This window comes from Phyllobates terribilis, unplaced genomic scaffold, assembly GCF_046119375.1.
Source record: "Phyllobates terribilis strain yellow unplaced genomic scaffold, ASM4611937v1 Scaffold_40__1_contigs__length_11209783, whole genome shotgun sequence".
NCBI lineage: Eukaryota > Metazoa > Chordata > Amphibia > Anura > Dendrobatidae > Phyllobates > Phyllobates terribilis.
Genome location: NW_027362800.1, coordinates 4704369 through 4728158, shown reverse-complemented (window position 1 = coordinate 4728158; position 23790 = coordinate 4704369). Strand labels below are relative to the sequence as shown.

At 45.1% G+C, this 23790-nt stretch overlaps 18 non-coding genes across 18 annotated transcripts; all 18 read left to right on the top strand.

Annotated features, from left to right (window-relative positions):
• The first annotated feature begins 965 nt into the window (after nucleotides 1–965).
• LOC141184910 (U2 spliceosomal RNA) lies at nucleotides 966–1156 on the top strand. The gene has a single exon (XR_012259621.1). It is a non-coding gene; the product is annotated as a U2 spliceosomal RNA (small nuclear RNA).
• A 1114-nt stretch (nucleotides 1157–2270) lies between these two features.
• On the top strand, nucleotides 2271–2461 carry LOC141187576 (U2 spliceosomal RNA). Its single transcript, XR_012261749.1, has one exon. It is a non-coding gene; the product is annotated as a U2 spliceosomal RNA (small nuclear RNA).
• Nucleotides 2462–3582: 1121 nt separating this feature from the next.
• LOC141187575 (U2 spliceosomal RNA) lies at nucleotides 3583–3773 on the top strand. Its single transcript, XR_012261748.1, has one exon. It is a non-coding gene; the product is annotated as a U2 spliceosomal RNA (small nuclear RNA).
• A 1113-nt stretch (nucleotides 3774–4886) lies between these two features.
• On the top strand, nucleotides 4887–5077 carry LOC141187574 (U2 spliceosomal RNA). Its single transcript, XR_012261747.1, has one exon. It is a non-coding gene; the product is annotated as a U2 spliceosomal RNA (small nuclear RNA).
• Nucleotides 5078–6198: 1121 nt separating this feature from the next.
• Nucleotides 6199–6389, top strand: LOC141187573 (U2 spliceosomal RNA). Its single transcript, XR_012261746.1, has one exon. It is a non-coding gene; the product is annotated as a U2 spliceosomal RNA (small nuclear RNA).
• Nucleotides 6390–7509: 1120 nt separating this feature from the next.
• LOC141187570 (U2 spliceosomal RNA) lies at nucleotides 7510–7700 on the top strand. The gene has a single exon (XR_012261744.1). It is a non-coding gene; the product is annotated as a U2 spliceosomal RNA (small nuclear RNA).
• A 1116-nt stretch (nucleotides 7701–8816) lies between these two features.
• Nucleotides 8817–9007, top strand: LOC141187569 (U2 spliceosomal RNA). The gene has a single exon (XR_012261743.1). It is a non-coding gene; the product is annotated as a U2 spliceosomal RNA (small nuclear RNA).
• A 1121-nt stretch (nucleotides 9008–10128) lies between these two features.
• On the top strand, nucleotides 10129–10319 carry LOC141187568 (U2 spliceosomal RNA). Its single transcript, XR_012261742.1, has one exon. It is a non-coding gene; the product is annotated as a U2 spliceosomal RNA (small nuclear RNA).
• Nucleotides 10320–11440: 1121 nt separating this feature from the next.
• LOC141187567 (U2 spliceosomal RNA) lies at nucleotides 11441–11631 on the top strand. The gene has a single exon (XR_012261741.1). It is a non-coding gene; the product is annotated as a U2 spliceosomal RNA (small nuclear RNA).
• Nucleotides 11632–12752: 1121 nt separating this feature from the next.
• On the top strand, nucleotides 12753–12943 carry LOC141187566 (U2 spliceosomal RNA). Its single transcript, XR_012261740.1, has one exon. It is a non-coding gene; the product is annotated as a U2 spliceosomal RNA (small nuclear RNA).
• A 1120-nt stretch (nucleotides 12944–14063) lies between these two features.
• On the top strand, nucleotides 14064–14254 carry LOC141187565 (U2 spliceosomal RNA). Its single transcript, XR_012261739.1, has one exon. It is a non-coding gene; the product is annotated as a U2 spliceosomal RNA (small nuclear RNA).
• A 1121-nt stretch (nucleotides 14255–15375) lies between these two features.
• LOC141185193 (U2 spliceosomal RNA) lies at nucleotides 15376–15566 on the top strand. Its single transcript, XR_012259878.1, has one exon. It is a non-coding gene; the product is annotated as a U2 spliceosomal RNA (small nuclear RNA).
• Nucleotides 15567–16691: 1125 nt separating this feature from the next.
• LOC141187564 (U2 spliceosomal RNA) lies at nucleotides 16692–16882 on the top strand. The gene has a single exon (XR_012261738.1). It is a non-coding gene; the product is annotated as a U2 spliceosomal RNA (small nuclear RNA).
• Nucleotides 16883–18002: 1120 nt separating this feature from the next.
• On the top strand, nucleotides 18003–18193 carry LOC141187563 (U2 spliceosomal RNA). The gene has a single exon (XR_012261737.1). It is a non-coding gene; the product is annotated as a U2 spliceosomal RNA (small nuclear RNA).
• Nucleotides 18194–19317: 1124 nt separating this feature from the next.
• LOC141187562 (U2 spliceosomal RNA) lies at nucleotides 19318–19508 on the top strand. Its single transcript, XR_012261736.1, has one exon. It is a non-coding gene; the product is annotated as a U2 spliceosomal RNA (small nuclear RNA).
• A 1122-nt stretch (nucleotides 19509–20630) lies between these two features.
• On the top strand, nucleotides 20631–20821 carry LOC141187560 (U2 spliceosomal RNA). Its single transcript, XR_012261735.1, has one exon. It is a non-coding gene; the product is annotated as a U2 spliceosomal RNA (small nuclear RNA).
• A 1120-nt stretch (nucleotides 20822–21941) lies between these two features.
• LOC141187558 (U2 spliceosomal RNA) lies at nucleotides 21942–22132 on the top strand. Its single transcript, XR_012261733.1, has one exon. It is a non-coding gene; the product is annotated as a U2 spliceosomal RNA (small nuclear RNA).
• Nucleotides 22133–23253: 1121 nt separating this feature from the next.
• Nucleotides 23254–23444, top strand: LOC141187557 (U2 spliceosomal RNA). Its single transcript, XR_012261732.1, has one exon. It is a non-coding gene; the product is annotated as a U2 spliceosomal RNA (small nuclear RNA).
• Nucleotides 23445–23790: the final 346 nt, after the last annotated feature.

Below are 23790 nucleotides of genomic sequence, written 5' to 3'. Positions count from 1 at the left end.
TTTTGGTTCAACTTCAGCAACTGTGCATTGCATTGCCATGTAATGTAATGTAATGCAATGCTATCTATCTAGCTCTCCCTCTATACTTCCTTTTGGATAAACAGACATATTAGGCAAGCATTTTGGAGCTTTCACCTAAATAACTACAGGTGGTGAGATAAGCTGCACAATATAATTGACCTTTCAGTATATTGTTGCACACACACCATCTATTTAGCAAATGCCCTTGTTATCAACAGCAGCCTTTTAAACTCACCTGAGCTAACAGGTATGTGAGCTGGTTACTCTGCTGCGCTTAAAATTTCTTTTTTGGTTTGCTACAATGCCTTTTCTGAAACGTTGTCTCCCTCTGCTGGAACACTGACTTCTTTCATTTAATGCCTGCAGACTATAAAAGAGAAACCAAACCAAAAAGTTTGGTTGATTAGTCTGTGGCATTCTTTTAAACTGTTGCTTATGGCGGTCTCTGTGAGCTTCTCAGTGACATTCAGCCATCCAGGTATCCCGCCTGCAGTAGACGGAATGTGCCAATGGAACGCTGGCTGCGCGTGTCATAATAGGCTCTGAGCCTTTATATACCTGCGCACAGCAGCAGCCACCTTCAGTCTGCTGCTGGACAGCCAGCAGCAGCAGCAGCAGGAGAGGTAATTAATCAGCAACCCTCCTGCTAAGGGTAGACAGCTGCTCGTTCCACCCCCCCCCCCCGCCTTAATTGGTTCTCCTCCCTTCCAACGGTGTTGAGGCGGGTGGGAACAGCCGGGGGTTGAGGGTACTGTGCTAAAAGAGGTGGAGTTATGCAGATCTAAAACGCGTGGATTGCAGCAGCAGCAAGCCGAAAAGTGCAGGCATGTGAGGGATCTAGAGGTTGACAGCATGTCTTCTTAACGGGAGTCCAGGTGGCCATCTCCACAAATGGACTTTTCAGAATCCTTGGGTGGCACCGTAGTCGGAAACCAATTCTGGTTATCGCTTCTCGGCCTTTTGGCTAAGATCAAGTGTAGTATCTGCTCTTATCAGTTTAATATCTGATACGTCCCCTATCTGGGGACCATATATTAAATGGATTTTTAGAACAGGGAGATGGAAAAAGAGCTTGCTCTGTCCACTCCACGCATTGACCTGGTATTGCAGTATCTCCAGGACCGGTGCACCCCTTCTTTAATGCAGTTTCTAAAATCAGAAAGAATTGAATTCAATGCTTTTTGTTCATTTTGCTTGTTTGTCGGATTTTGGGATGGACTCTTTGGCTTTGCTTTTCTTCTCCTCATTGGATTTTTCATGTTAAAAGTTGCAGAAGCCAGATGACAAGCTCATTTTGGTTCAACTTCAGCAACTGTGCATTGCATTGCCATGTAATGTAATGTAATGCAATGCTATCTATCTAGCTCTACCTCTATACTTCCTTTTGGATAAACAGACATATTAGGCAAGCATTTTGGAGCTTTCACCTAAATAACTACAGGTGGTGAGATAAGCTGCACAATATAATTGACCTTTCAGTATATTGTTGCACACACACCATCTATTTAGCAAATGCCCTTGTTATCAACAGCAGCCTTTTAAACTCACCTGAGCTAACAGGTATGTGAGCTGGTTACTCTGCTGCGCTTAAAATTTCTTTTTTGGTTTGCTACAATGCCTTTTCTAAAACGTTGTCTCCCTCTGCTGGAACACTGACTTCTTTCATTTAATGCCTGCAGACTATAAAAGAGAAACCAACCCAAAAAGTTTGGTTGATTAGTCTGTGGCATTCTTTTAAACTGTTGCTTATGGCGGTCTCTGTGAGCTTCTCAGTGACATTCAGCCATCCAGGTATCCCGCCTGCAGTAGACGGAATGTGGCAATGGAACGCTGGCTGCGCGTGTCATAATAGGCTCTGAGCCTTTATATACCTGCGCACAGCAGCAGCCACCTTCAGTCTGCTGCTGGACAGCCAGCAGCAGCAGGAGAGGTAATTAATCAGCAACCCTCCTTCTAAGGGTAGACAGCTGCTCGTTCCACCCCCCCCCCGCCTTAATTGGTTCTCCTCCCTTCCAACGGTGTTGAGGCGGGTGGGAACAGCCGGGGGTTGAGGGTACTGTGCTAAAAGAAGTGGAGTTATGCAGATCTAAAACGCGTGGATTGCAGCAGCAGCAAGCCGAAAAGTGCAGGCATGTGAGGGATCTAGAGGTTGACAGCATGTCTTCTTAACGGGAGTCCAGGTGGCCATCTCCACAAATGGACTTTTCAGAATCCTTGGGTGGCACCGTAGTCGGAAACCAATTCTGGTTATCGCTTCTCGGCCTTTTGGCTAAGATCAAGTGTAGTATCTGTTCTTATCAGTTTAATATCTGATACGTCCCCTATCTGGGGACCATATATTAAATGGATTTTTAGAACAGGGAGATGGAAAAAGAGCTTGCTCTGTCCACTCCACGCATTGACCTGGTATTGCAGTATCTCCAGGACCGGTGCACCCCTTCTTTAATGCAGTTTCTAAAATCAGAAAGAATTGAATTCAATGCTTTTTGTTCATTTTGCTTGTTTGTCGGATTTTGGGATGGACTCTTTGGCTTTGCTTTTCTTCTCCTCATTGGATTTTTCATGTTAAAAGTTGCAGAAGCCAGATGACAAGCTCATTTTGGTTCAACTTCAGCAACTGTGCATTGCATTGCCATGTAATGTAATGTAATGCAATGCTATCTATCTAGCTCTCCCTCTATACTTCCTTTTGGATAAACAGACATATTAGGCAAGCATTTTGGAGCTTTCACCTAAATAACTACAGGTGGTGAGATAAGCTGCACAATATAATTGACCTTTCAGTATATTGTTGCACACACACCATCTATTTAGCAAATGCCCTTGTTATCAACAGCAGCCTTTTAAACTCACCTGAGCTAACAGGTATGTGAGCTGGTTACTCTGCTGCGCTTAAAATTTCTTTTTTGGTTTGCTACAATGCCTTTTCTGAAACGTTGTCTCCCTCTGCTGGAACACTGACTTCTTTCATTTAATGCCTGCAGACTATAAAAGAGAAACCAACCCAAAAAGTTTGGTTGATTAGTCTGTGGCATTCTTTTAAACTGTTGCTTATGGCGGTCTCTGTGAGCTTCTCAGTGACATTCAGCCATCCAGGTATCCCGCCTGCAGTAGACGGAATGTGGCAATGGAACGCTGGCTGCGCGTGTCATAATAGGCTCTGAGCCTTTATATACCTGCGCACAGCAGCAGCCACCTTCAGTCTGCTGCTGGACAGCCAGCAGCAGCAGCAGCAGGAGAGGTAATTAATCAGCAACCCTCCTGCTAAGGGTAGACAGCTGCTCGTTCCACCCCCCCCCCCGCCTTAATTGGTTCTCCTCCCTTCCAACGGTGTTGAGGCGGGTGGGAACAGCCGGGGGTTGAGGGTACTGTGCTAAAAGAGGTGGAGTTATGCAGATCTAAAACGCGTGGATTGCAGCAGCAGCAAGCCGAAAAGTGCAGGCATGTGAGGGATCTAGAGGTTGACAGCATGTCTTCTTAACGGGAGTCCAGGTGGCCATCTCCACAAATGGACTTTTCAGAATCCTTGGGTGGCACCGTAGTCGGAAACCAATTCTGGTTATCGCTTCTCGGCCTTTTGGCTAAGATCAAGTGTAGTATCTGTTCTTATCAGTTTAATATCTGATACGTCCCCTATCTGGGGACCATATATTAAATGGATTTTTAGAACAGGGAGATGGAAAAAGAGCTTGCTCTGTCCACTCCACGCATTGACCTGGTATTGCAGTATCTCCAGGACCGGTGCACCCCTTCTTTAATGCAGTTTCTAAAATCAGAAAGAATTGAATTCAATGCTTTTTGTTCATTTTGCTTGTTTGTCGGATTTTGGGATGGACTCTTTGGCTTTGCTTTTCTTCTCCTCATTGGATTTTTCATGTTAAAAGTTGCAGAAGCCAGATGACAAGCTCATTTTGGTTCAACTTCAGCAACTGTGCATTGCATTGCCATGTAATGTAATGTAATGCAATGCTATCTATCTAGCTCTCCCTCTATACTTCCTTTTGGATAAACAGACATATTAGGCAAGCATTTTGGAGCTTTCACCTAAATAACTACAGGTGGTGAGATAAGCTGCACAATATAATTGACCTTTCAGTATATTGTTGCACACACACCATCTATTTAGCAAATGCCCTTGTTATCAACAGCAGCCTTTTAAACTCACCTGAGCTAACAGGCATGTGAGCTGGTTACTCTGCTGCGCTTAAAATTTCTTTTTTGGTTTACTACAATGCCTTTTCTGAAACGTTGTCTCCCTCTGCTGGAACACTGACTTCTTTCATTTAATGCCTGCAGACTATAAAAGAGAACCAACCCAAAAAGTTTGGTTGATTAGTCTGTGGCATTCTTTTAAACTGTTGCTTATGGCGGTCTCTGTGAGCTTCTCAGTGACATTCAGCCATCCAGGTATCCCGCCTGCAGTAGACGGAATGTGGCAATGGAACGCTGGCTGCGCGTGTCATAATAGGCTCTGAGCCTTTATATACCTGCGCACAGCAGCAGCCACCTTCAGTCTGCTGCTGGACAGCCAGCAGCAGCAGGAGAGGTAATTAATCAGCAACCCTCCTGCTAAGGGTAGACAGCTGCTCGTTCCACCCCCCCCCCGCCTTAATTGGTTCTCCTCCCTTCCAACGGTGTTGAGGCGGGTGGGAACAGCCGGGGGTTGAGGGTACTGTGCTAAAAGAGGTGGAGTTATGCAGATCTAAAACGCGTGGATTGCAGCAGCAGCAAGCCGAAAAGTGCAGGCATGTGAGGGATCTAGAGGTTGACAGCATGTCTTCTTAACGGGAGTCCAGGTGGCCATCTCCACAAATGGACTTTTCAGAATCCTTGGGTGGCACCGTAGTCGGAAACCAATTCTGGTTATCGCTTCTCGGCCTTTTGGCTAAGATCAAGTGTAGTATCTGTTCTTATCAGTTTAATATCTGATACGTCCCCTATCTGGGGACCATATATTAAATGGATTTTTAGAACAGGGAGATGGAAAAAGAGCTTGCTCTGTCCACTCCACGCATTGACCTGGTATTGCAGTATCTCCAGGACCGGTGCACCCCTTCTTTAATGCAGTTTCTAAAATCAGAAAGAATTGAATTCAATGCTTTTTGTTCATTTTGCTTGTTTGTCGGATTTTGGGATGGACTCTTTGGCTTTGCTTTTCTTCTCCTCATTGGATTTTTCATGTTAAAAGTTGCAGAAGCCAGATGACAAGCTCATTTTGGTTCAACTTCAGCAACTGTGCATTGCATTGCCATGTAATGTAATGTAATGCAATGCTATCTATCTAGCTCTCCCTCTATACTTCCTTTTGGATAAACAGACATATTAGGCAAGCATTTTGGAGCTTTCACCTAAATAACTACAGGTGGTGAGATAAGCTGCACAATATAATTGACCTTTCAGTATATTGTTGCACACACACCATCTATTTAGCAAATGCCCTTGTTATCAACAGCAGCCTTTTAAACTCACCTGAGCTAACAGGTATGTGAGCTGGTTACTCTGCTGCGCTTAAAATTTCTTTTTTGGTTTGCTACAATGCCTTTTCTGAAACGTTGTCTCCCTCTGCTGGAACACTGACTTCTTTCATTTAATGCCTGCAGACTATAAAAGAGAAACCAACCCAAAAAGTTTGGTTGATTAGTCTGTGGCATTCTTTTAAACTGTTGCTTATGGCGGTCTCTGTGAGCTTCTCAGTGACATTCAGCCATCCAGGTATCCCGCCTGCAGTAGACGGAATGTGGCAATGGAACGCTGGCTGCGCGTGTCATAATAGGCTCTGAGCCTTTATATACCTGCGCACACCAGCAGCCACCTTCAGTCTGCTGCTGGACAGCCAGCAGCAGCAGCAGCAGGAGAGGTAATTAATCAGCAACCCTCCTGCTAAGGGTAGACAGCTGCTCGTTCCACCCCCCCCCCCGCCTTAATTGGTTCTCCTCCCTTCCAACGGTGTTGAGGCGGGTGGGAACAGCCGGGGGTTGAGGGTACTGTGCTAAAAGAGGTGGAGTTATGCAGATCTAAAACGCGTGGATTGCAGCAGCAGCAAGCCGAAAAGTGCAGGCATGTGAGGGATCTAGAGGTTGACAGCATGTCTTCTTAACGGGAGTCCAGGTGGCCATCTCCACAAATGGACTTTTCAGAATCCTTGGGTGGCACCGTAGTCGGAAACCAATTCTGGTTATCGCTTCTCGGCCTTTTGGCTAAGATCAAGTGTAGTATCTGTTCTTATCAGTTTAATATCTGATACGTCCCCTATCTGGGGACCATATATTAAATGGATTTTTAGAACAGGGAGATGGAAAAAGAGCTTGCTCTGTCCACTCCACGCATTGACCTGGTATTGCAGTATCTCCAGGACCGGTGCACCCCTTCTTTAATGCAGTTTCTAAAATCAGAAAGAATTGAATTCAATGCTTTTTGTTCATTTTGCTTGTTTGTCGGATTTTGGGATGGACTCTTTGGCTTTGCTTTTCTTCTCCTCATTGGATTTTTCATGTTAAAAGTTGCAGAAGCCAGATGACAAGCTCATTTTGGTTCAACTTCAGCAACTGTGCATTGCATTGCCATGTAATGTAATGTAATGCAATGCTATCTATCTAGCTCTCCCTCTATACTTCCTTTTGGATAAACAGACATATTAGGCAAGCATTTTGGAGCTTTCACCTAAATAACTACAGGTGGTGAGATAAGCTGCACAATATAATTGACCTTTCAGTATATTGTTGCACACACACCATCTATTTAGCAAATGCCCTTGTTATCAACAGCAGCCTTTTAAACTCACCTGAGCTAACAGGTATGTGAGCTGGTTACTCTGCTGCGCTTAAAATTTCTTTTTTGGTTTGCTACAATGCCTTTTCTGAAACGTTGTCTCCCTCTGCTGGAACACTGACTTCTTTCATTTAATGCCTGCAGACTATAAAAGAGAAACCAACCCAAAAAGTTTGGTTGATTAGTCTGTGGCATTCTTTTAAACTGTTGCTTATGGCGGTCTCTGTGAGCTTCTCAGTGACATTCAGCCATCCAGGTATCCCGCCTGCAGTAGACGGAATGTGGCAATGGAACGCTGGCTGCGCGTGTCATAATAGGCTCTGAGCCTTTATATACCTGCGCACAGCAGCAGCCACCTTCAGTCTGCTGCTGGACAGCCAGCAGCAGCAGCAGCAGGAGAGGTAATTAATCAGCAACCCTCCTGCTAAGGGTAGACAGCTGCTCGTTCCACCCCCCCCCCGCCTTAATTGGTTCTCCTCCCTTCCAACGGTGTTGAGGCGGGTGGGAACAGCCGGGGGTTGAGGGTACTGTGCTAAAAGAGGTGGAGTTATGCAGATCTAAAACGCGTGGATTGCAGCAGCAGCAAGCCGAAAAGTGCAGGCATGTGAGGGATCTAGAGGTTGACAGCATGTCTTCTTAACGGGAGTCCAGGTGGCCATCTCCACAAATGGACTTTTCAGAATCCTTGGGTGGCACCGTAGTCGGAAACCAATTCTGGTTATCGCTTCTCGGCCTTTTGGCTAAGATCAAGTGTAGTATCTGTTCTTATCAGTTTAATATCTGATACGTCCCCTATCTGGGGACCATATATTAAATGGATTTTTAGAACAGGGAGATGGAAAAAGAGCTTGCTCTGTCCACTCCACGCATTGACCTGGTATTGCAGTATCTCCAGGACCGGTGCACCCCTTCTTTAATGCAGTTTCTAAAATCAGAAAGAATTGAATTCAATGCTTTTTGTTCATTTTGCTTGTTTGTCGGATTTTGGGATGGACTCTTTGGCTTTGCTTTTCTTCTCCTCATTGGATTTTTCATGTTAAAAGTTGCAGAAGCCAGATGACAAGCTCATTTTGGTTCAACTTCAGCAACTGTGCATTGCATTGCCATGTAATGTAATGTAATGCAATGCTATCTATCTAGCTCTCCCTCTATACTTCCTTTTGGATAAACAGACATATTAGGCAAGCATTTTGGAGCTCTCACCTAAATAACTACAGGTGGTGAGATAAGCTGCACAATATAATTGACCTTTCAGTATATTGTTGCACACACACCATCTATTTAGCAAATGCCCTTGTTATCAACAGCAGCCTTTTAAACTCACCTGAGCTAACAGGTATGTGAGCTGGTTACTCTGCTGCGCTTAAAATTTCTTTTTTGGTTTGCTACAATGCCTTTTCTGAAACGTTGTCTCCCTCTGCTGGAACACTGACTTCTTTCATTTAATGCCTGCAGACTATAAAAGAGAACCAACCCAAAAAGTTTGGTTGATTAGTCTGTGGCATTCTTTTAAACTGTTGCTTATGGCGGTCTCTGTGAGCTTCTCAGTGACATTCAGCCATCCAGGTATCCCGCCTGCAGTAGACGGAATGTGGCAATGGAACGCTGGCTGCGCGTGTCATAATAGGCTCTGAGCCTTTATATACCTGCGCACAGCAGCAGCCACCTTCAGTCTGCTGCTGGACAGCCAGCAGCAGCAGCAGGAGAGGTAATTAATCAGCAACCCTCCTGCTAAGGGTAGACAGCTGCTCGTTCCACCCCCCCCCCGCCTTAATTGGTTCTCCTCCCTTCCAACGGTGTTGAGGCGGGTGGGAACAGCCGGGGGTTGAGGGTACTGTGCTAAAAGAGGTGGAGTTATGCAGATCTAAAACGCGTGGATTGCAGCAGCAGCAAGCCGAAAAGTGCAGGCATGTGAGGGATCTAGAGGTTGACAGCATGTCTTCTTAACGGGAGTCCAGGTGGCCATCTCCACAAATGGACTTTTCAGAATCCTTGGGTGGCACCGTAGTCGGAAACCAATTCTGGTTATCGCTTCTCGGCCTTTTGGCTAAGATCAAGTGTAGTATCTGTTCTTATCAGTTTAATATCTGATACGTCCCCTATCTGGGGACCATATATTAAATGGATTTTTAGAACAGGGAGATGGAAAAAGAGCTTGCTCTGTCCACTCCACGCATTGACCTGGTATTGCAGTATCTCCAGGACCGGTGCACCCCTTCTTTAATGCAGTTTCTAAAATCAGAAAGAATTGAATTCAATGCTTTTTGTTCATTTTGCTTGTTTGTCGGATTTTGGGATGGACTCTTTGGCTTTGCTTTTCTTCTCCTCATTGGATTTTTCATGTTAAAAGTTGCAGAAGCCAGATGACAAGCTCATTTTGGTTCAACTTCAGCAACTGTGCATTGCATTGCCATGTAATGTAATGTAATGCAATGCTATCTATCTAGCTCTCCCTCTATACTTCCTTTTGGATAAACAGACATATTAGGCAAGCATTTTGGAGCTTTCACCTAAATAACTACAGGTGGTGAGATAAGCTGCACAATATAATTGACCTTTCAGTATATTGTTGCACACACACCATCTATTTAGCAAATGCCCTTGTTATCAACAGCAGCCTTTTAAACTCACCTGAGCTAACAGGTATGTGAGCTGGTTACTCTGCTGCGCTTAAAATTTCTTTTTTGGTTTGCTACAATGCCTTTTCTGAAACGTTGTCTCCCTCTGCTGGAACACTGACTTCTTTCATTTAATGCCTGCAGACTATAAAAGAGAAACCAACCCAAAAAGTTTGGTTGATTAGTCTGTGGCATTCTTTTAAACTGTTGCTTATGGCGGTCTCTGTGAGCTTCTCAGTGACATTCAGCCATCCAGGTATCCCGCCTGCAGTAGACGGAATGTGGCAATGGAACGCTGGCTGCGCGTGTCATAATAGGCTCTGAGCCTTTATATACTTGCGCACAGCAGCAGCCACCTTCAGTCTGCTGCTGGACAGCCAGCAGCAGCAGCAGCAGGAGAGGTAATTAATCAGCAACCCTCCTGCTAAGGGTAGACAGCTGCTCGTTCCACCCCCCCCCCCGCCTTAATTGGTTCTTCTCCCTTCCAACGGTGTTGAGGCGGGTGGGAACAGCCGGGGGTTGAGGGTACTGTGCTAAAAGAGGTGGAGTTATGCAGATCTAAAACGCGTCGATTGCAGCAGCAGCAAGCCGAAAAGTGCAGGCATGTGAGGGATCTAGAGGTTGACAGCATGTCTTCTTAACGGGAGTCCAGGTGGCCATCTCCACAAATGGACTTTTCAGAATCCTTGGGTGGCACCGTAGTCGGAAACCAATTCTGGTTATCGCTTCTCGGCCTTTTGGCTAAGATCAAGTGTAGTATCTGTTCTTATCAGTTTAATATCTGATACGTCCCCTATCTGGGGACCATATATTAAATGGATTTTTAGAACAGGGAGATGGAAAAAGAGCTTGCTCTGTCCACTCCACGCATTGACCTGGTATTGCAGTATCTCCAGGACCGGTGCACCCCTTCTTTAATGCAGTTTCTAAAATCAGAAAGAATTGAATTCAATGCTTTTTGTTCATTTTGCTTGTTTGTCGGATTTTGGGATGGACTCTTTGGCTTTGCTTTTCTTCTCCTCATTGGATTTTTCATGTTAAAAGTTGCAGAAGCCAGATGACAAGCTCATTTTGGTTCAACTTCAGCAACTGTGCATTGCATTGCCATGTAATGTAATGTAATGCAATGCTATCTATCTAGCTCTCCCTCTATACTTCCTTTTGGATAAACAGACATATTAGGCAAGCATTTTGGAGCTTTCACCTAAATAACTACAGGTGGTGAGATAAGCTGCACAATATAATTGACCTTTCAGTATATTGTTGCACACACACCATCTATTTAGCAAATGCCCTTGTTATCAACAGCAGCCTTTTAAACTCACCTGAGCTAACAGGTATGTGAGCTGGTTACTCTGCTGCGCTTAAAATTTCTTTTTTGGTTTGCTACAATGCCTTTTCTGAAACGTTGTCTCCCTCTGCTGGAACACTGACTTCTTTCATTTAATGCCTGCAGACTATAAAAGAGAAACCAACCCAAAAAGTTTGGTTGATTAGTCTGTGGCATTCTTTTAAACTGTTGCTTATGGCGGTCTCTGTGAGCTTCTCAGTGACATTCAGCCATCCAGGTATCCCGCCTGCAGTAGACGGAATGTGGCAATGGAACGCTGGCTGCGCGTGTCATAATAGGCTCTGAGCCTTTATATACCTGCGCACAGCAGCAGCCACCTTCAGTCTGCTGCTGGACAGCCAGCAGCAGCAGCAGCAGGAGAGGTAATTAATCAGCAACCCTCCTGCTAAGGGTAGACAGCTGCTCGTTCCACCCCCCCCCCCGCCTTAATTGGTTCTCCTCCCTTCCAACGGTGTTGAGGCGGGTGGGAACAGCCGGGGGTTGAGGGTACTGTGCTAAAAGAGGTGGAGTTATGCAGATCTAAAATGCGTGGATTGCAGCAGCAGCAAGCCGAAAAGTGCAGGCATGTGAGGGATCTAGAGGTTGACAGCATGTCTTCTTAACGGGAGTCCAGGTGGCCATCTCCACAAATGGACTTTTCAGAATCCTTGGGTGGCACCGTAGTCGGAAACCAATTCTGGTTATCGCTTCTCGGCCTTTTGGCTAAGATCAAGTGTAGTATCTGTTCTTATCAGTTTAATATCTGATACGTCCCCTATCTGGGGACCATATATTAAATGGATTTTTAGAACAGGGAGATGGAAAAAGAGCTTGCTCTGTCCACTCCACGCATTGACCTGGTATTGCAGTATCTCCAGGACCGGTGCACCCCTTCTTTAATGCAGTTTCTAAAATCAGAAAGAATTGAATTCAATGCTTTTTGTTCATTTTGCTTGTTTGTCGGATTTTGGGATGGACTCTTTGGCTTTGCTTTTCTTCTCCTCATTGGATTTTTCATGTTAAAAGTTGCAGAAGCCAGATGACAAGCTCATTTTGGTTCAACTTCAGCAACTGTGCATTGCATTGCCATGTAATGTAATGTAATGCAATGCTATCTATCTAGCTCTCCCTCTATACTTCCTTTTGGATAAACAGACATATTAGGCAAGCATTTTGGAGCTTTCACCTAAATAACTACAGGTGGTGAGATAAGCTGCACAATATAATTGACCTTTCAGTATATTGTTGCACACACACCATCTATTTAGCAAATGCCCTTGTTATCAACAGCAGCCTTTTAAACTCACCTGAGCTAACAGGTATGTGAGCTGGTTACTCTGCTGCGCTTAAAATTTCTTTTTTGGTTTGCTACAATGCCTTTTCTGAAACGTTGTCTCCCTCTGCTGGAACACTGACTTCTTTCATTTAATGCCTGCAGACTATAAAAGAGAAACCAACCCAAAAAGTTTGGTTGATTAGTCTGTGGCATTCTTTTAAACTGTTGCTTATGGCGGTCTCTGTGAGCTTCTCAGTGACATTCAGCCATCCAGGTATCCCGCCTGCAGTAGACGGAATGTGGCAATGGAACGCTGGCTGCGCGTGTCATAATAGGCTCTGAGCCTTTATATACCTGCGCACACCAGCAGCCACCTTCAGTCTGCTGCTGGACAGCCAGCAGCAGCAGCAGCAGGAGAGGTAATTAATCAGCAACCCTCCTGCTAAGGGTAGACAGCTGCTCGTTCCACCCCCCCCCCCGCCTTAATTGGTTCTCCTCCCTTCCAACGGTGTTGAGGCGGGTGGGAACAGCCGGGGGTTGAGGGTACTGTGCTAAAAGAGGTGGAGTTATGCAGATCTAAAACGCGTGGATTGCAGCAGCAGCAAGCCGAAAAGTGCAGGCATGTGAGGGATCTAGAGGTTGACAGCATGTCTTCTTAACGGGAGTCCAGGTGGCCATCTCCACAAATGGACTTTTCAGAATCCTTGGGTGGCACCGTAGTCGGAAACCAATTCTGGTTATCGCTTCTCGGCCTTTTGGCTAAGATCAAGTGTAGTATCTGTTCTTATCAGTTTAATATCTGATACGTCCCCTATCTGGGGACCATATATTAAATGGATTTTTAGAACAGGGAGATGGAAAAAGAGCTTGCTCTGTCCACTCCACGCATTGACCTGGTATTGCAGTATCTCCAGGACCGGTGCACCCCTTCTTTAATGCAGTTTCTAAAATCAGAAAGAATTGAATTCAATGCTTTTTGTTCATTTTGCTTGTTTGTCGGATTTTGGGATGGACTCTTTGGCTTTGCTTTTCTTCTCCTCATTGGATTTTTCATGTTAAAAGTTGCAGAAGCCAGATGACAAGCTCATTTTGGTTCAACTTCAGCAACTGTGCATTGCATTGCCATGTAATGTAATGTAATGCAATGCTATCTATCTAGCTCTCCCTCTATACTTCCTTTTGGATAAACAGACATATTAGGCAAGCATTTTGGAGCTTTCACCTAAATAACTACAGGTGGTGAGATAAGCTGCACAATATAATTGACCTTTCAGTATATTGTTGCACACACACCATCTATTTAGCAAATGCCCTTGTTATCAACAGCAGCCTTTTAAACTCACCTGAGCTAACAGGTATGTGAGCTGGTTACTCTGCTGCGCTTAAAATTTCTTTTTTGGTTTGCTACAATGCCTTTTCTGAAACGTTGTCTCCCTCTGCTGGAACACTGACTTCTTTCATTTAATGCCTGCAGACTATAAAAGAGAAACCAACCCAAAAAGTTTGGTTGATTAGTCTGTGGCATTCTTTTAAACTGTTGCTTATGGCGGTCTCTGTGAGCTTCTCAGTGACATTCAGCCATCCAGGTATCCCGCCTGCAGTAGACGGAATGTGGCAATGGAACGCTGGCTGCGCGTGTCATAATAGGCTCTGAGCCTTTATATACCTGCGCACAGCAGCAGCCACCTTCAGTCTGCTGCTGGACAGCCAGCAGCAGCAGCAGCAGGAGAGGTAATTAATCAGCAACCCTCCTGCTAAGGGTAGACAGCTGCTCGTTCCACCCCCCCCCCGCCTTAATTGGTTCTCCTCCCTTCCAACGGTGTTGAGGCGGGTGGGAACAGCCGGGGGTTGAGGGTACTGTGCTAAAAGAGGTGGAGTTATGCAGATCTAAAACGCGTGGATTGCAGCAGCAGCAAGCCGAAAAGTGCAGGCATGTGAGGGATCTAGAGGTTGACAGCATGTCTTCTTAACGGGAGTCCAGGTGGCCATCTCCACAAATGGACTTTTCAGAATCCTTGGGTGGCACCGTAGTCGGAAACCAATTCTGGTTATCGCTTCTCGGCCTTTTGGCTAAGATCAAGTGTAGTATCTGTTCTTATCAGTTTAATATCTGATACGTCCCCTATCTGGGGACCATATATTAAATGGATTTTTAGAACAGGGAGATGGAAAAAGAGCTTGCTCTGTCCACTCCACGCATTGACCTGGTATTGCAGTATCTCCAGGACCGGTGCACCCCTTCTTTAATGCAGTTTCTAAAATCAGAAAGAATTGAATTCAATGCTTTTTGTTCATTTTGCTTGTTTGTCGGATTTTGGGATGGACTCTTTGGCTTTGCTTTTCTTCTCCTCATTGGATTTTTCATGTTAAAAGTTGCAGAAGCCAGATGACAAGCTCATTTTGGTTCAACTTCAGCAACTGTGCATTGCATTGCCATGTAATGTAATGTAATGCAATGCTATCTATCTAGCTCTCCCTCTATACTTCCTTTTGGATAAACAGACATATTAGGCAAGCATTTTGGAGCTCTCACCTAAATAACTACAGGTGGTGAGATAAGCTGCACAATATAATTGACCTTTCAGTATATTGTTGCACACACACCATCTATTTAGCAAATGCCCTTGTTATCAACAGCAGCCTTTTAAACTCACCTGAGCTAACAGGTATGTGAGCTGGTTACTCTGCTGCGCTTAAAATTTCTTTTTTGGTTTGCTACAATGCCTTTTCTGAAACGTTGTCTCCCTCTGCTGGAACACTGACTTCTTTCATTTAATGCCTGCAGACTATAAAAGAGAAACCAACCCAAAAAGTTTGGTTGATTAGTCTGTGGCATTCTTTTAAACTGTTGCTTATGGCGGTCTCTGTGAGCTTCTCAGTGACATTCAGCCATCCAGGTATCCCGCCTGCAGTAGACGGAATGTGGCAATGGAACGCTGGCTGCGCGTGTCATAATAGGCTCTGAGCCTTTATATACCTGCGCACAGCAGCAGCCACCTTCAGTCTGCTGCTGGACAGCCAGCAGCAGCAGCAGCAGGAGAGGTAATTAATCAGCAACCCTCCTGCTAAGGGTAGACAGCTGCTCGTTCCACCCCCCCCCCCGCCTTAATTGGTTCTCCTCCCTTCCAACGGTGTTGAGGCGGGTGGGAACAGCCGGGGGTTGAGGGTACTGTGCTAAAAGAGGTGGAGTTATGCAGATCTAAAACGCGTGGATTGCAGCAGCAGCAAGCCGAAAAGTGCAGGCATGTGAGGGATCTAGAGGTTGACAGCATGTCTTCTTAACGGGAGTCCAGGTGGCCATCTCCACAAATGGACTTTTCAGAATCCTTGGGTGGCACCGTAGTCGGAAACCAATTCTGGTTATCGCTTCTCGGCCTTTTGGCTAAGATCAAGTGTAGTATCTGTTCTTATCAGTTTAATATCTGATACGTCCCCTATCTGGGGACCATATATTAAATGGATTTTTAGAACAGGGAGATGGAAAAAGAGCTTGCTCTGTCCACTCCACGCATTGAGCTGGTATTGCAGTATCTCCAGGACCGGTGCACCCCTTCTTTAATGCAGTTTCTAAAATCAGAAAGAATTGAATTCAATGCTTTTTGTTCATTTTGCTTGTTTGTCGGATTTTGGGATGGACTCTTTGGCTTTGCTTTTCTTCTCCTCATTGGATTTTTCATGTTAAAAGTTGCAGAAGCCAGATGACAAGCTCATTTTGGTTCAACTTCAGCAACTGTGCATTGCATTGCCATGTAATGTAATGTAATGCAATGCTATCTATCTAGCTCTCCCTCTATACTTCCTTTTGGATAAACAGACATATTAGGCAAGCATTTTGGAGCTTTCACCTAAATAACTACAGGTGGTGAGATAAGCTGCACAATATAATTGACCTTTCAGTATATTGTTGCACACACACCATCTATTTAGCAAATGCCCTTGTTATCAACAGCAGCCTTTTAAACTCACCTGAGCTAACAGGTATGTGAGCTGGTTACTCTGCTGCGCTTAAAATTTCTTTTTTGGTTTGCTACAATGCCTTTTCTGAAACGTTGTCTCCCTCTGCTGGAACACTGACTTCTTTCATTTAATGCCTGCAGACTATAAAAGAGAAACCAACCCAAAAAGTTTGGTTGATTAGTCTGTGGCATTCTTTTAAACTCTTGCTTATGGCGGTCTCTGTGAGCTTCTCAGTGACATTCAGCCATCCAGGTATCCCGCCTGCAGTAGACGGAATGTGGCAATGGAACGCTGGCTGCGCGTGTCATAATAGGCTCTGAGCCTTTATATACCTGCGCACAGCAGCAGCCACCTTCAGTCTGCTGCTGGACAGCCAGCAGCAGCAGCAGCAGGAGAGGTAATTAATCAGCAACCCTCCTGCTAAGAGTAGACAGCTGCTCGTTCCACCCCCCCCCCCCCCCGCCTTAATTGGTTCTCCTCCCTTCCAACGGTGTTGAGGCGGGTGGGAACAGCCGGGGGTTGAGGGTACTGTGCTAAAAGAGGTGGAGTTATGCAGATCTAAAACGCGTGGATTGCAGCAGCAGCAAGCCGAAAAGTGCAGGCATGTGAGGGATCTAGAGGTTGACAGCATGTCTTCTTAACGGGAGTCCAGGTGGCCATCTCCACAAATGGACTTTTCAGAATCCTTGGGTGGCACCGTAGTCGGAAACCAATTCTGGTTATCGCTTCTCGGCCTTTTGGCTAAGATCAAGTGTAGTATCTGTTCTTATCAGTTTAATATCTGATACGTCCCCTATCTGGGGACCATATATTAAATGGATTTTTAGAACAGGGAGATGGAAAAAGAGCTTGCTCTGTCCACTCCACGCATTGACCTGGTATTGCAGTATCTCCAGGACCGGTGCACCCCTTCTTTAATGCAGTTTCTAAAATCAGAAAGAATTGAATTCAATGCTTTTTGTTCATTTTGCTTGTTTGTCGGATTTTGGGATGGACTCTTTGGCTTTGCTTTTCTTCTCCTCATTGGATTTTTCATGTTAAAAGTTGCAGAAGCCAGATGACAAGCTCATTTTGGTTCAACTTCAGCAACTGTGCATTGCATTGCCATGTAATGTAATGTAATGCAATGCTATCTATCTAGCTCTCCCTCTATACTTCCTTTTGGATAAACAGACATATTAGGCAAGCATTTTGGAGCTTTCACCTAAATAACTACAGGTGGTGAGATAAGCTGCACAATATAATTGACCTTTCAGTATATTGTTGCACACACACCATCTATTTAGCAAATGCCCTTGTTATCAACAGCAGCCTTTTAAACTCACCTGAGCTAACAGGTATGTGAGCTGGTTACTCTGCTGCGCTTAAAATTTCTTTTTTGGTTTGCTACAATGCCTTTTCTGAAACGTTGTCTCCCTCTGCTGGAACACTGACTTCTTTCATTTAATGCCTGCAGACTATAAAAGAGAAACCAACCCAAAAAGTTTGGTTGATTAGTCTGTGGCATTCTTTTAAACTGTTGCTTATGGCGGTCTCTGTGAGCTTCTCAGTGACATTCAGCAATCCAGGTATCCCGCCTGCAGTAGACGGAATGTGGCAATGGAACGCTGGCTGCGCGTGTCATAATAGGCGCTGAGCCTTTATATACCTGCGCACAGCAGCAGCCACCTTCAGTCTGCTGCTGGACAGCCAGCAGCAGCAGCAGCAGGAGAGGTAATTAATCAGCAACCCTCCTGCTAAGGGTAGACAGCTGCTCGTTCCACCCCCCCCCCGCCTTAATTGGTTCTCCTCCCTTCCAACGGTGTTGAGGCGGGTGGGAACAGCCGGGGGTTGAGGGTACTGTGCTAAAAGAGGTGGAGTTATGCAGATCTAAAACGCGTGGATTGCAGCAGCAGCAAGCCGAAAAGTGCAGGCATGTGAGGGATCTAGAGGTTGACAGCATGTCTTCTTAACGGGAGTCCAGGTGGCCATCTCCACAAATGGACTTTTCAGAATCCTTGGGTGGCACCGTAGTCGGAAACCAATTCTGGTTATCGCTTCTCGGCCTTTTGGCTAAGATCAAGTGTAGTATCTGTTCTTATCAGTTTAATATCTGATACGTCCCCTATCTGGGGACCATATATTAAATGGATTTTTAGAACAGGGAGATGGAAAAAGAGCTTGCTCTGTCCACTCCACGCATTGACCTGGTATTGCAGTATCTCCAGGACCGGTGCACCCCTTCTTTAATGCAGTTTCTAAAATCAGAAAGAATTGAATTCAATGCTTTTTGTTCATTTTGCTTGTTTGTCGGATTTTGGGATGGACTCTTTGGCTTTGCTTTTCTTCTCCTCATTGGATTTTTCATGTTAAAAGTTGCAGAAGCCAGATGACAAGCTCATTTTGGTTCAACTTCAGCAACTGTGCATTGCATTGCCATGTAATGTAATGTAATGCAATGCTATCTATCTAGCTCTCCCTCTATACTTCCTTTTGGATAAACAGACATATTAGGCAAGCATTTTGGAGCTTTCACCTAAATAACTACAGGTGGTGAGATAAGCTGCACAATATAATTGACCTTTCAGTATATTGTTGCACACACACCATCTATTTAGCAAATGCCCTTGTTATCAACAGCAGCCTTTTAAACTCACCTGAGCTAACAGGTATGTGAGCTGGTTACTCTGCTGCGCTTAAAATTTCTTTTTTGGTTTGCTACAATGCCTTTTCTGAAACGTTGTCTCCCTCTGCTGGAACACTGACTTCTTTCATTTAATGCCTGCAGACTATAAAAGAGAAACCAACCCAAAAAGTTTGGTTGATTAGTCTGTGGCATTCTTTTAAACTGTTGCTTATGGCGGTCTCTGTGAGCTTCTCAGTGACATTCAGCCATCCAGGTATCCCGCCTGCAGTAGACGGAATGTGGCAATGGAACGCTGGCTGCGCGTGTCATAATAGGCTCTGAGCCTTTATATACCTGCGCACAGCAGCAGCCACCTTCAGTCTGCTGCTGGACAGCCAGCAGCAGCAGCAGCAGGAGAGGTAATTAATCAGCAACCCTCCTGCTAAGAGTAGACAGCTGCTCGTTCCACCCCCCCCCCCCCCGCCTTAATTGGTTCTCCTCCCTTCCAACGGTGTTGAGGCGGGTGGGAACAGCCGGGGGTTGAGGGTACTGTGCTAAAAGAGGTGGAGTTATGCAGATCTAAAACGCGTGGATTGCAGCAGCAGCAAGCCGAAAAGTGCAGGCATGTGAGGGATCTAGAGGTTGACAGCATGTCTTCTTAACGGGAGTCCAGGTGGCCATCTCCACAAATGGACTTTTCAGAATCCTTGGGTGGCACCGTAGTCGGAAACCAATTCTGGTTATCGCTTCTCGGCCTTTTGGCTAAGATCAAGTGTAGTATCTGTTCTTATCAGTTTAATATCTGATACGTCCCCTATCTGGGGACCATATATTAAATGGATTTTTAGAACAGGGAGATGGAAAAAGAGCTTGCTCTGTCCACTCCACGCATTGACCTGGTATTGCAGTATCTCCAGGACCGGTGCACCCCTTCTTTAATGCAGTTTCTAAAATCAGAAAGAATTGAATTCAATGCTTTTTGTTCATTTTGCTTGTTTGTCGGATTTTGGGATGGACTCTTTGGCTTTGCTTTTCTTCTCCTCATTGGATTTTTCATGTTAAAAGTTGCAGAAGCCAGATGACAAGCTCATTTTGGTTCAACTTCAGCAACTGTGCATTGCATTGCCATGTAATGTAATGTAATGCAATGCTATCTATCTAGCTCTCCCTCTATACTTCCTTTTGGATAAACAGACATATTAGGCAAGCATTTTGGAGCTTTCACCTAAATAACTACAGGTGGTGAGATAAGCTGCACAATATAATTGACCTTTCAGTATATTGTTGCACACACACCATCTATTTAGCAAATGCCCTTGTTATCAACAGCAGCCTTTTAAACTCACCTGAGCTAACAGGTATGTGAGCTGGTTACTCTGCTGCGCTTAAAATTTCTTTTTTGGTTTGCTACAATGCCTTTTCTGAAACGTTGTCTCCCTCTGCTGGAACACTGACTTCTTTCATTTAATGCCTGCAGACTATAAAAGAGAAACCAACCCAAAAAGTTTGGTTGATTAGTCTGTGGCATTCTTTTAAACTGTTGCTTATGGCGGTCTCTGTGAGCTTCTCAGTGACATTCAGCCATCCAGGTATCCCGCCTGCAGTAGACGGAATGTGGCAATGGAACGCTGGCTGCGTGTGTCATAATAGGCTCTGAGCCTTTATATACCTGCGCACAGCAGCAGCCACCTTCAGTCTGCTGCTGGACAGCCAGCAGCAGCAGCAGCAGGAGAGGTAATTAATCAGCAACCCTCCTGCTAAGGGTAGACAGCTGCTCGTTCCACCCCCCCCCCCCGCCTTAATTGGTTCTCCTCCCTTCCAACGGTGTTGAGACGGGTGGGAACAGCCGGGGGTTGAGGGTACTGTGCTAAAAGAGGTGGAGTTATGCAGATCTAAAACGCGTGGATTGCAGCAGCAGCAAGCCGAAAAGTGCAGGCATGTGAGGGATCTAGAGGTTGACAGCATGTCTTCTTAACGGGAGTCCAGGTGGCCATCTCCACAAATGGACTTTTCAGAATCCTTGGGTGGCACCGTAGTCGGAAACCAATTCTGGTTATCGCTTCTCGGCCTTTTGGCTAAGATCAAGTGTAGTATCTGTTCTTATCAGTTTAATATCTGATACGTCCCCTATCTGGGGACCATATATTAAATGGATTTTTAGAACAGGGAGATGGAAAAAGAGCTTGCTCTGTCCACTCCACGCATTGACCTGGTATTGCAGTATCTCCAGGACCGGTGCACCCCTTCTTTAATGCAGTTTCTAAAATCAGAAAGAATTGAATTCAATGCTTTTTGTTCATTTTGCTTGTTTGTCGGATTTTGGGATGGACTCTTTGGCTTTGCTTTTCTTCTCCTCATTGGATTTTTCATGTTAAAAGTTGCAGAAGCCAGATGACAAGCTCATTTTGGTTCAACTTCAGCAACTGTGCATTGCATTGCCATGTAATGTAATGTAATGCAATGCTATCTATCTAGCTCTCCCTCTATACTTCCTTTTGGATAAACAGACATATTAGGCAAGCATTTTGGAGCTTTCACCTAAATAACTACAGGTGGTGAGATAAGCTGCACAATATAATTGACCTTTCAGTATATTGTTGCACACACACCATCTATTTAGCAAATGCCCTTGTTATCAACAGCAGCCTTTTAAACTCACCTGAGCTAACAGGTATGTGAGCTGGTTACTCTGCTGCGCTTAAAATTTCTTTTTTGGTTTGCTACAATGCCTTTTCTGAAAGGTTGTCTCCCTCTGCTGGAACACTGACTTCTTTCATTTAATGCCTGCAGACTATAAAAGAGAAACCAACCCAAAAAGTTTGGTTGATTAGTCTGTGGCATTCTTTTAAACTGTTGCTTATGGCGGTCTCTGTGAGCTTCTCAGTGACATTCAGCCATCCAGGTATCCCGCCTGCAGTAGACGGAATGTGGCAATGGAACGCTGGCTGCGCGTGTCATAATAGGCTCTGAGCCTTTATATACCTGCGCACAGCAGCAGCCACCTTCAGTCTGCTGCTGGACAGCCAGCAGCAGCAGCAGCAGGAGAGGTAATTAATCAGCAACCCTCCTGCTAAGGGTAGACAGCTGCTCGTTCCACCCCCCCCCCGCCTTAATTGGTTCTCCTCCCTTCCAACGGTGTTGAGGCGGGTGGGAACAGCCGGGGGTTGAGGGTACTGTGCTAAAAGAGGTGGAGTTATGCAGATCTAAAACGCGTGGATTGCAGCAGCAGCAAGCCGAAAAGTGCAGGCATGTGAGGGATCTAGAGGTTGACAGCATGTCTTCTTAACGGGAGTCCAGGTGGCCATCTCCACAAATGGACTTTTCAGAATCCTTGGGTGGCACCGTAGTCGGAAACCAATTCTGGTTATCGCTTCTCGGCCTTTTGGCTAAGATCAAGTGTAGTATCTGTTCTTATCAGTTTAATATCTGATACGTCCCCTATCTGGGGACCATATATTAAATGGATTTTTAGAACAGGGAGATGGAAAAAGAGCTTGCTCTGTCCACTCCACGCATTGACCTGGTATTGCAGTATCTCCAGGACCGGTGCACCCCTTCTTTAATGCAGTTTCTAAAATCAGAAAGAATTGAATTCAATGCTTTTTGTTCATTTTGCTTGTTTGTCGGATTTTGGGATGGACTCTTTGGCTTTGCTTTTCTTCTCCTCATTGGATTTTTCATGTTAAAAGTTGCAGAAGCCAGATGACAAGCTCATTTTGGTTCAACTTCAGCAACTGTGCATTGCATTGCCATGTAATGTAATGTAATGCAATGCTATCTATCTAGCTCTCCCTCTATACTTCCTTTTGGATAAACAGACATATTAGGCAAGCATTTTGGAGCTTTCACCTAAATAACTACAGGTGGTGAGATAAGCTGCACAATATAATTGACCTTTCAGTATATCGTTGCACACACACCATCTATTTAGCAAATGCCCTTGTTATCAACAGCTGCCTTTTAAACTCACCTGAGCTAACAGGTATGTGAGCTGGTTACTCTGCTGCGCTTAAAATTTCTTTTTTGGTTTGCTACAATGCCTTTTCTGAAACGTTGTCTCCCTCTGCTGGAACACTGACTTCTTTCATTTAATGCCTGCAGACTATAAAAGAGAAACCAACCCAAAAAGTTTGGTTGATTAGTCTGTGGCATTCTTTTAAACTGTTGCTTATGGCGGTCTCTGTGAGCTTCTCAGTGACATTCAGCCATCCAGGTATCCCGCCTGCAGTAGACGGAATGTGGCAATGGAACGCTGGCTGCGCGTGTCATAATAGGCTCTGAGCCTTTATATACCTGCGCACAGCAGCAGCCACCTTCAGTCTGCTGCTGGACAGCCAGCAGCAGCAGCAGCAGGAGAGGTAATTAATCAGCAACCCTCCTGCTAAGGGTAGACAGCTGCTCGTTCCACCCCCCCCCCCGCCTTAATTGGTTCTCCTCCCTTCCAACGGTGTTGAGGCGGGTGGGAACAGCCGGGGGTTGAGGGTACTGTGCTAAAAGAGGTGGAGTTATGCAGATCTAAAACGCGTGGATTGCAGCAGCAGCAAGCCGAAAAGTGCAGGCATGTGAGGGATCTAGAGGTTGACAGCATGTCTTCTTAACGGGAGTCCAGGTGGCCATCTCCACAAATGGACTTTTCAGAATCCTTGGGTGGCACCGTAGTCGGAAACCAATTCTGGTTATCGCTTCTCGGCCTTTTGGCTAAGATCAAGTGTAGTATCTGTTCTTATCAGTTTAATATCTGATACGTCCCCTATCTGGGGACCATATATTAAATGGATTTTTAGAACAGGGAGATGGAAAAAGAGCTTGCTCTGTCCACTCCACGCATTGACCTGGTATTGCAGTATCTCCAGGACCGGTGCACCCCTTCTTTAATGCAGTTTCTAAAATCAGAAAGAATTGAATTCAATGCTTTTTGTTCATTTTGCTTGTTTGTCGGATTTTGGGATGGACTCTTTGGCTTTGCTTTTCTTCTCCTCATTGGATTTTTCATGTTAAAAGTTGCAGAAGCCAGATGACAAGCTCATTTTGGTTCAACTTCAGCAACTGTGCATTGCATTGCCATGTAATGTAATGTAATGCAATGCTATCTATCTAGCTCTCCCTCTATACTTCCTTTTGGATAAACAGACATATTAGGCAAGCATTTTGGAGCTTTCACCTAAATAACTACAGGTGGTGAGATAAGCTGCACAATATAATTGACCTTTCAGTA